This window comes from Chrysochloris asiatica, unplaced genomic scaffold (assembly GCF_000296735.1).
Source record: "Chrysochloris asiatica unplaced genomic scaffold, ChrAsi1.0 scaffold00014, whole genome shotgun sequence".
NCBI lineage: Eukaryota > Metazoa > Chordata > Mammalia > Afrosoricida > Chrysochloridae > Chrysochloris > Chrysochloris asiatica.
The window spans coordinates 21466242-21478123 of NW_006408532.1; the positions used below are offsets into that span (position 1 = coordinate 21466242).

The window sequence follows — 11882 nt, forward strand, 5'->3', positions numbered from 1 at the left end:
GGAGGAAGGCAGAATCTCCACTGAGTAGTATCCAATCTGTCTGGGCGGGGCTAATTAAAGGAGATGGGGATAGGTCCCTTGTGGTACAATGGTAAGTAATTGTTATCAGGACTGACTGTGAGGGTTGGAAATGTAACGGTGGATTTTTTTTTTTTTTAGCTAAAGGAAGGAAGTGACTGACTTTGCAGTACAGGATTGGAGGTCCCTGGAACCATCAAGGGAGAAGAGCAGAGTGCGGGACCCTACCCAGAGAAACAGTGATGCCAGAGATGGAGGCAGAGATGATGATGTGGAGAGGAGCGACCGGGGACTCTAAACCCAGAGAGGGAAGGGGCTGTGTGCTGACAACTGGGGGCAGGCTTGCAGGGTATATCCTTTGGTTGGGTGATGATGCATAGAGGGGATTGTAACCATGGCAATGAATCGATGTATATGATAGGATGAATGTAAAGCTAATGTTCTCCCATGTAAACTACCACATAATTCACAATAAACATTAAAAAAAGAGATAATGGAATTTTCCCACAAATTTTCTGAAGCAACCCCCATATGTAACTGGAGTTTCAAGAAGAAAGAGGAGAGAGAGAAAAAAAAAATAATATAGAAATATTTGAATAATTCCTCAAAATTTTCCAAAGGTATCAAATTCAAACCTTTAGGTTTAATTTGAAATTACAATTTGTAAATTGAAAATTCTGGAAGTAGAATAAATAAATATATACATATATATATATATCCTGTGAAATGATATTATCCTCCTAAAAATGAAGAAAATAAAGATGTTTTCACATAAATAATAACTGAGGAACTATATCAACACTGGCAGTGGTGGTGGTTGTGTGCTGTCAAGATGATTCCAACTCATAGTGACGCTGTACAGGATTTCTGAGGCTGTTAAGTCTTACAGAAAAAATAAGCATCTTTCTTCCACGTATCAAATCAATACTTTGTTGTTGTGGTTAAGTGCTGTCGAGTTCATTCTGACTCACAGCAACCCTGTATAAGGTTTCTGAAAAATGGCTCATGAGTTTGAACTGCCAACTTTGTGGTTTAAACTGACCTTGTGGTCCAGTGTCTTATCCTACATCACCATATCAGACTCCATATCAATATTGTTATTGTTAAGTGCTGTCGAATTGGTTTCAACTCATAGCGACCCTGCATAGGGATTCCGAACTTGCGGTTCACAGCCCAATTCGTAACTATTACACTACCAGAGCTCACCTCAAAATTGATGATACTCAACTATAATTCACACACCACAGCACTTTGCATCATCAAGAATACTGTAATAAAATCTCTTTATAGCTTTAAAAAAACTAAGAATGAGGATGAAATTATAACATCCCCAGACAACAGAAGTGGACAGTTCATAACCACCAGACTGGCCCTGCAAAAACCACTTATAAGATTTCTGTAAATCAAAGTAGAAAGACACTAAAAAATAATTCAAAGCTATATATATTTTACAAAAATCCCTAAAAAAGGGAAATGCATGGACAAGTATAAAGGCTAATAATATATTTATACTTTGTAATTCTAAATGTTTTGTCCTTCTTGTTCTTTTTTAATCACAAACATATACAAATAAGAATAATATTACAAGGCAAAAGAAATACAAAGACATAATTAGTTATTCTGTTGTCCTTAAATGCACTTGAGTTGGTTCCACAGCACAGCGACCATATATAGGGTTTCCAAGGAGCAGCTGGTGGGTTTGAACTTCCGACCTTGTGAGTAACAGTCCAGTGCTTATCCTACAGTGCCACACCAGGATTTTAAAAGATGGGAGACAAATAGTTCAGATACAGGATTTCTTACAGGTTACTGAAGTTAAGTGGTGCCAAGTTAACAAATCTAATATTCACGGTAACCAATAAGAAAATGTATAAAAAGGAAATGGAACCTAATAGGTTTGTTATAGTAAGATAACAAAAAACAACAGCAGCAGTAGTAAAGGACAAAGACAAAGAAGACTTAAGATAAACAGTAAATAAAGTGACAGAAGTTAAGTCACTCCATTATCAGTAATTACACTCAATATAAATGGACTAAATATTCTAATCAAAAGGCAATGAAACGGTGGAATAAACGAAATAAAACGTGATCCAAATATACATTGTTTAAAAAAGACAACCCAAGGACAACCAAGTTGAATGTCAAAGGATACACAAAAAAATATTCCATGTAATTAATAACCAAAAGGGAGCAGGGTGGCAATCTTAATATCAGATAAATAGACTCTGAAACAAAATCTTTGAGAAGATGAGCATTATAAAGTGATAAAAGGGTTAATTAATAAACAAGATTTAACAACCGTAAATATATAAGGGGGTCTTCAAAAAGTGCATGGAAAATGTATTTTATGGAAAAACAATGTAATAATTTCCAAATCTTTACACCAACATAAACTTGTACTAAATTGTTATAACCTGTCTGAACAGGATTTATTTGAGACTCAAAGAAGGTAAGACATTAATGTGAGATGAGACCCTATCAGAGCAACATGAATTCTACTAAGATTAAAGCAAGAACAAACATTAAAATTTATAGTAAAGCTTAGGTGGAAGAATGGTGTAATCACTGATGCTTATACAAAAAGTTTATGAGGGACAATGGCCCAAAGTAATCAGCAATTTACAAATGGGTAGTTTTAAATAGGAAAGAGATGATATTGAAGATGAAACCTGTATTAGCATACCATTCACATCAATTTGCCAGGGAAAAAAAAATCTTATTTTTGCCCTAATTGTAGAAGACTGATGATTAATAGCAGAAATAATAGCCCACATCATAAGACATCACAATTGACTCAGCTTATAGAATTCTAAAAAATTAAAGTTCATGAAATAAAGACTAGCAGGAAAAATCAAAAACAATAACAGCAGTCCAATTGATTACTACAAGAATAAGCAAGTTGTTCGACAGGGAGCCATCCAAGGCAAGCAGTCAGGTCCCCTCTGGACAACCCCCTTCCAAGATTGAGATTCAACAGGATTACATGAGCAGGCATGTGGTCTTGCTGCTGAGCATGTTGGTCACCGATAAGTTTAAGTGGGGGGAAAACAGCAATGAAGTTGTTAGCTAAATCCGACCACATTCAACAGACTTCTGTCCACCTGGATTGACACCTCATTGGCCAGCAGTATGGCAACATCTGGGGACTCCTGGACCCAGGGACAGGGTCATGGCCTCAGAGGACTAGCGCTGAGAGTGAAACATTGAGCTTATATGAAGTGAGGCGAGATGCACAAGAACACCCATACTTGCAGACAGCACCCATTTGACCTGGCTTCATTGGCTAGATGATCAGAACTTGACTAGAAGAAGAAGAGGAAAAAGAGTAATCCACTACAATTGGATGAACTTCACCTATACTTATGTATGTAGTAGCTCAAAAGAGGAAATAAATCTTTACAGCAAGGATCATTCCCACCCCCTCGGTACACAGAGTTGACAGGGAAGGGCTACTTAGACACTGGCTACCCAAAATGGGGAAGGGGAGCTACAAAGGCACAAAGTGACTGGCTTACAAGCTTTCAAGAGGAAGACTAGTTTCAGAGGGTACAGGGGAAGGTAGAATCTCCAATGAGCCGTTTCCAATCTTCCTGTATGCAGGTGGTGAAAAGAAATGGGGATAAGACTCTTGTGGTTCAATATTGAATAATTGCTCTCAGGACTGACTGTGAGTACTGCAAATGTAAAGGTAGACATTTTGTAACAAAAGGCACAAATATTGCTAGGGGCATGAAAGATAGTGAACATTATAACACACTACTGAAAAAAATTAAAGATGATTTAAATAAATGGAAATATGGCCCATATCATGGACTGGAAGACTTAACCTGATTTAAAAATATACCATACAGTTATAGCAAACAAAATAACCTGATACTGGTATAATAACAGATACAGAAGCCAGTAAGATAGAATTGAGAATACAGAAATAAACCCACACCATCTATACTCAACTGATTTTTGACAAGAGTGCTAAATCCAACAGATGGAGAAAAATTAGTCTCTTCAGTAAATGATGTTGGGAAAGCTGAATTTCCACATATAAAAAATAAAACAGGATCTATCTGATGGTATAGTGGGTTATGTGTTAGGCTGCTAAAAGCAATCTGAATCCACCAACTTCTCCTTGGGAAAAAGATGAGACTTACTATTCCGTAAAGATTTACAGCTTCAGAAACCCTATACAGAGTTGCTGTGAGATGGAACCAACTTACTGGCACACAAACAACCCATCCCGTATATACCATATACAAACACAATTCAAAATGCATTAAGAACATAAATCTGTACACTAAATCCATAAAATTATTAGAACAAGAAGCAAGAGTACTGTTGTCAGACCTAGTTATCAATGATGAATTATCTAATATTTAACAAGAGCACATAAAGCAAAAGAGAAAATAAATGGGACCTCATAAAAAATTTTTTTAACTTTTATTCATCAAGACTATTAAAAAAGTGAAAAAAACTATCATCTGGGAAAGTATCTTTGGAAATGATACATCCAATAGAATCTAAGAACTAAGAAATTTATAAAACTTCAACAACTTAATCCTAAAATGGGTAAAGGACTTGCTTGCACAGATATTTCACCAAAGAGGACATTCAAATGGTCATGAAATACATAAAATAATGCTCAGAAATACATAAAATAATGCTCAGTATCATTAATAATCGTGAGTCCTGGTGTGGCGCTTGGGGCTAATGCGTCAGACTACAAAGTCGTCTGAACTGCAAAGTCAGTGGGTTCAAGCTCACCAGCTGCTCCTTGGAAACCCTATACAGGGTCACTATGTATGGGTCAGAATCAACTCCACAGCACTTAACAACAATAACATCATTAATAATCAGAGAGAAGCAAATCAAAACCACAATGAGAAACCATCTCACCAGTAGAATTGTTGCTGTTAGATATTGTCACGACCCTGTGCACAACAAAAGGAAACAGCACTCAGTTTGGCCCCATCCTCACAATTGTTGTTATGTTTGAGCCCATTGTTTCTGCTACTGTGTCAACTGCTGGAGCAGGTAGGGGCGGGCGGGGGGGAATTCCCTTCCTCTTTTTTGCTGACCCTCCATTTTAACCAAGCATGATGTCCTTCTCCAAGGACTGGGCTTTCCTGATAGTATGCCCCAAGTGTAACAGAAGAGATCTTGAAATTCTGACTTCTAAGGAGCATTCTGGCTGCACTTCTTCCAAGAGAGAATTGTCTTGGGAAAATGTAGGATTAAGATTAAAATGAAAAGACTAAGATTAAAAAAAACAAAACTTAAAATAACAAATGTTGGTGAGGATATGAATAAATTCAAACTCCTAAAAAGGAGCTCTGGTAGCGTAGTGGTTACGAATCGAGCTGTGAACCACAAGGTCAGCAGTTCGAAACTACCAGCTGCTCCGCAGGAGAAAGATAAGGCGTTTTACTCCCATAAAGATTTACAGCCTTGGAAACCCCGTTTAGGGTCTCTATGGGTCGGAACTGACTCAACGGCACTTTAACAACAACAACATCTATTGGTGGTGGGAATACTAACAGTACAGTAATTGTAGCAAACAGCATGGTGGTAACCTCAAAAAAAAAAAAAAAAAAAAATTATCAAACAGCCCAGCAATTCCACTATTGGGTATATGCCCAAGAGATTTGAAGGCAGACTCAGAAAGTGTACACCAATGCAGCACTCTTCTTAATAGCCAGAAGATTGAAAAAATTTAAAAGTAAATGCCTATCAACATATGAATGGATTAACAAAACACAAAATGTGGATTAACAAAATACAGAAATGAAGTCTTGGTATGTTATGCTACATATGAAAAAAGCTTGAAGATATTATGCTAAGTAAAATAAACCAATCAAATATGGACAAATATTGTATATCCTTACTTACACAAAAAGACAAAGCAAATGTTTGAAGACCAAAGTTTGTGTGTAAAAAGTTAACTTGGCAAAATGTGTGTGATATATTTACAATGACCCCCCCCCCCCAAAAAAAAAAAGTAGCTGGTGTGGTTGTTTATGTACAACCAAACACCTCATAGGATTTGGTTCCTTGGTTTGGAGGGTTAGGGTCATGGAATCATGTGACATGCCAGTTAATTGGCATAACAACATGTCTAGTGCTTCCTTTCTCTCGTCTAGTTCACTGTGTAGTTCCTAAGGTCTTAAAGCTTGTAAGGGACCATCCAAAAACACAATTGGTCTCTATTTTTACCTAGAGCAACAGAAGCAGCAGCCAAGTCAGGAATATAGGGAGGAAATAGAAAGCATGATTTAACTGCCTCCATGAACAACTGCCTCATTTGCCATGACACCAGAAGAACTGGATGGTGCCTGGCTACCATTACTGAACATTTTGTTCAATGATTCCACAGATGAATCCTCGTCAAAAGGGGGGAAATCCAGAAAAGAATTTCAAAGTATCATGGACTCTCGACTTTCTGAAGCCATGGAGTATGGATGAAACTATTTAACTATTGCCTTGAGACAATCTTTAAACATTTAAACCAAAAATATCCCCTGAAGCAAACTTAAAATTGAACAATAATTTAGCTTACCTAGTTAACATAGTGGTTACGAATGGGGCTGCTAACCTCAAGGTCAGCAGTTTGAAACTACCAGCTGTTCTGCGGGAGAAAGATGAGGCTTTCTGCTCCCGTACAGATTTACAGCCTCGGAAACCCTGTACAGGGTCACTATGAGTCACGACTCCACAGCACATAACAACAACAACAGTTAAAAAAAGGTCAGCCTTGAACATTATACTCTTTTAAGAACTATTATATGGAGCAAATTGACAACAACTCAAAAGAGTTGGAGTCCTGTCGTGATGCAGTAAGATATGCACTGGACTTGTAGCCACAAGGTCAGTGGCTCAAAACCACCAGCTGTTCCTTGGAAATCCTATAAAGGGTTGTTATGTATCAGAACCTGCTCAACAGCACTTAATAATAACCACCATCAAAAGATTAGATAAGAGGCCTGGAGGACAGTGAGTTTATGTTAATTACACAGGAACAACTGTTAAAGGGGAAGAGAATGTTTGCCCAACTCCCAGGAAGTAATCATCATCACTAAATGTGCATGAAGAAACTATTGAGTTGATATATACTTTGCTACCCATAGTCTCAAAAACAAAACAAACTTCGAGAAAAATATCAAGAGAAATACCAAACTTAATGTCTCCAAAGAATAAAATTTTACACACTGGACAAAATAAGATAAAACTACTAAAATCTTTTTAAAAGGACATTTTGGCAATATTTACTTTATTTAGCAATGAGGTACATGTTCCTGGCCAGATAAGAGTTACTCAAATGCATACTGCTTTCTTGAACAAAATTTAATATGGTTAGTTATGACTGTCCATCAGTTAGAAATGGATTAAGTAAATTAAGGCATATTAGTACTACTGAACAGCATCAAAATTTATTAAAGTATCAACTATACTATGTCTGCTGACAGAAATCCAGATGTAAAAAAAAAAGGAAGTACATAAGCACTAGGAGAAAAGAAGGAATACCCTTTATAAGGTGATTTTAAAGACATACTTTCTAACTATGACTCAAGACCAGACGCAAATAATATATAAGTTTTATTACAGGAGACAAAACAAAACAGAAACCACCCTACCTTAAACTGTTAAAAGACTGATGGTAAAACAGGACTCCTCTGACCAATTCTGAGGCAATTTGAATGAACAACAAAAACCCAAAAATAGCCCTAATGGATTAATTATAAAGGCACCTGGGTGGAGCTAACAGTTTGAACACTACTGTGCTTCAAACCCATTCAATGGTACCACAGAAGAAAAGGCTTAGAAGTCAGCTTCAGTTCACAAACATCATAATAAAAGACTCGTTTATGCAAGAATCAATGCATGTCGGTAATTCAAGTTTGATGAGGAAAAGGATATTACTTGTGTGGTGTCAAACTAATTGGGGCTCCATAAATTGCTTATGAGGTGCAAGAAGAGAAAGAGCACATGGAGAAAACAAGTACCATCTTGAATGGATGATCAAAGTTAGCACCATGAATGAAAGGCAAGTCAATGACAGGCTGATGGACTTTGCATGTCTCTGGATGTGACACCTTGAGAAGAAGACAATGCCAATTATGGGATATACTGGATCAAATCATTAAGAAACATTAAATAATCTCAAACTGAGGAATAGTCTACAAAATAACTTTACTGAATTTGTAAAATATATCAATGAAAAACAAAGAAAGGCAACAGAACTACTACACATTCCAAACTTAAAAGACAATTAAATGCAACAGAATACTCTAAACTGGATTCTACACTAGAGGTAAAACCAATTATTATGGATTCTAGACTAGAGGTAAAACCAATTAACACTACTGGGATAATTGCTTAAACTTTTCTGGAGACTAAAGACCCCTGGGGGAGCTGTAGTATAAGCACTGTAGGAGAGGACTGCTAACTCCAAAGTCGGCAGTTCAAACTCACCAGATGTTCTGTGGGAGAAAGATGAGGCTTTCTGCCCCCATAAAGATTTACAGCCTCTGAAACCCTCTACAGGTTGCTGTGAGTCAGAACCAACTCAATGGCAGTGAGTTTACTACACACTGTATCTAGCAGTACTACATCAAGGTCAAATTTCCTAAGTTTGATAACTGCACTATTTATAAAAGAATAATTTCATTGTTCTTAGGGGAAAAAAAATGAATTACTAAAGAGTAAAAAGGCATGATGTATGAAAAATAATCTCTCAATAGTTTAAAAAATATGTGTGGTTTTATTAAACACATGGAAGAAGGGGAAATAATAAGGCAAATGCTGCAAAATATTACAAATCAGTAAATTTAGGCAATGGGTATATGAAATCTCTGTACAATTCTCACAACTTTCCTGTAATTTTGAAATTGTTGTTTTTGTTAGGTGCTGTCCAGTCGGTTCTGACTCATAGCAATCCAACACAGGTTTTCCAAGGAGGGGCTGGTGAGTTTGAACAGTTAACCTTGTGGTTCAAACCAACCTTGCAGTAGAGTGCTTATCCTACAGCGCCACACCAGGACTCCAATTTTGAAATTATTTTAAATTATTAAGTTAAAAAAAAGACACACATATTGTTGAAAGTTACACTCAAACTTAATTAATGATAGCAATTGATGAGGAAGGGAAGGAGATAAGGAAAAGTAGCTTCCCTAAAACAATCCTTTAAAATATAGCAGGAATCTCAGAATAACAGACTGAAGCCAATCCACCTTTTCACTTTAGATTATGTTACTTCTAAAACAGATGTTCCTAACCTGGGATACAGAGGATCTAACCACAGAATTTACTGTGCCAATGAATGGGAAGGGTGCATGGAAATACATTTTAATTTTCACTCACTTTTAACTAAATTTCATCTCAATTATGAATGCAAGCAATAAAAAACAGTAGTTTTAGCAGGATCTGTACCTTAAATACCAATAAAAACCACATGTATTTTGATTTAATAATACAATTGTTCTCAAAATAAGTAAAAACAGAAATAGTGCTACAAAATCATAGAAATAATTAAACAAAAATATCAAAACGTTGAGCTAATTTCTTAGTATTTAGGTCCACACTCGTCTGAAGGTGATATTTCCATCTCTCTAACCCTTCCCCCTAAAGAATTCTGCACTCTTCCACTTACACCACATTAAACAGGAACTTCTGGCATCCTCAAGAGACTTAATGTTGTTCAAGTTTGGGGAACAAAAAGAAATTTGAAGGGACATCATCACGTCAATGTTAGGGTTTGGATAGAATAAGGTTTCTGAATGAGATTCTCCTAGGACAGCCCTTGCTATCCTGGAAGAATGAGAAGGAGCACTGAGGTGACGGGAAAACATTCCTTGGTGCAACCTTCCTAATCATTTTTTCACCAATGCAATTCTTAATTTTCTTACAACTTCATCATATATCCCTATGACTGTCCTGTGGCCTTGGAGAAAATCTATCAAGATTACCCCTCTGGAACTGAAAAACAATCACCATAACCTTCTGAGATGATTTCTCTGCCTTGAATTTAAGTGGTCCCTCAGAAGTCACTGTTCTAATTCAATCTGGTTCTCTAAATCGTGTTGGTAAATCCAAGATTCGTCCCCAGTACAATGTGTTCCTTAAAATCATTTTTATTAGCTTCTAAGGAACTCTTGTAGTGTAGTGGTTACGAATTGGGCTGCTAACCTTAGGGCCAGCAGTTCGAAACTACCAGCTGTTCCGCGGGAGAAAGATGAGGCTTTCTCCTGTAAAGATTTACAGCCTTGGAAACCCTGTATAGGGTTGCTGAGTCAGAACAGACTCCACGGCATAATAACAAGAGCATCTTACTTAAAGGAGTCCTGATGTGGTGCTATGGGTTACTGTGCTGGACTGCAATCTCGTTTTGAACCACAAGGTGGGCCCTCACCAGTCGCTCATTGGAAACTCTATACAGGGTTGCTATGAGTCGGAACTAACTAGATGGCACTTAACAACAACAATCTTACTTAAAAGACTGACAGAAAAAGATCAGCTCTGGAGCTAGCCAATCTTCATGCAATGCTTTTGGTACTCACCAAGCCGGAAGCTTGTTGAGGCCTAGACATTCATTAAAAACTGAAAATGTTGAACCATATGTGATACTAACTTTAATAGTTAGCACATCAAAGGTAATTCTATGCCTTCCACCAGCTTCTGGACATTCGCTGTCAGCCTTCTGTCTCTTGGATCATCTTTGAGGTCTTTACAATCTTCCTTAAAATGTTTGATTCATTTAAAAATTCTTGTTTTATGTGGAGTAGTGTATTTCCAAAAACGTGCTGCAAAGCTTCAATTATTTGAGGAAATGTCCACTATAGTTTTGATATTAGCTCTGACCTCTATATCAGTTTTTCCACGTCTCAAAAAGTATCCTTTTTCATAAAGGCACTAGTGTGGTGCTGTAGGATAAGCACTGGACTCCTAACCGCAAGGTTGGCAGTTCACATATCCACCAGCTGCTCCGCGGAAACCCTATACAGGGATCACTATGAGTCAGAACCATCTGAACCGACTTGATGACAGACAATAATGATGAAAGAAAAGACAAAAACAAGAATATTACTGAGAGACCTTGCCTGCAACAATCCACTGATTTCAGGGACATATTTAAACATGTTCTGCGTGGAATAAAACTGCACATATGAACTGGAACACTAATAGCAGTACTTTTCAACTTACAGTTTTATATAAATGATTCAGTATTTTTATATTGTAATTATAGTTGGTATATTTATTTAATATGATGTGACAGAAAGCATATATAAGGGGGTTTCAGAAAGTGTGCAGAAAAACAGAATTAAAAGATAATGGAGTATTCATTTCCTGATCACATCTACCTGGAGGCATTCAGAAAGCATAAAAAATACCAAAATACATACCCATCTAAGTATTAAGTCCACAGGTAACCCCTGAAGATGCCCAAAAAACAGAAGCAGATGACCATATCTGCACAAGTCCAGAAACGAGATAAAGTGACTTAGGCAAATGAGCTGGAAGTAGACCTACACTCCATACTACAAGATGGGCAGGCTTTGGAAATGCCTGAGAAGGAATTCCTAAAAATGATTATAAAAGGCATCAAAACACTATACAAAGCAGTTGAGAAAAATAAGGGAAGAAGTCAGGAAAGTACTACAGGAACAATCAAATAACATAGATAGTGCATTGGAAACAATTCAAAACCTACAGAAAGAAGTCCAAACGATTAATAATAGAATATCAGAAATGGACAATACATTGAAAGGGCAAAGGAATAGAATTGAAGAAATAGAAGCTAGAACTAGTGAGCTAGAAGATAAATCTCTCAACACTACTAAGATAGAAGAACAAATACAAAAAAGGATAAAAAAATC

The 11882-nt window shown here is 36.9% G+C and overlaps 1 protein-coding gene across 1 annotated transcript in view; it reads right to left on the minus strand.

The window, feature by feature from the left end:
- Positions 1-11882, minus strand: part of LOC102826190 (chromosome unknown open reading frame, human C9orf41) — a 58662-nt gene that overhangs the window by 32586 nt on the left and 14194 nt on the right. The window lies entirely within an intron of this gene.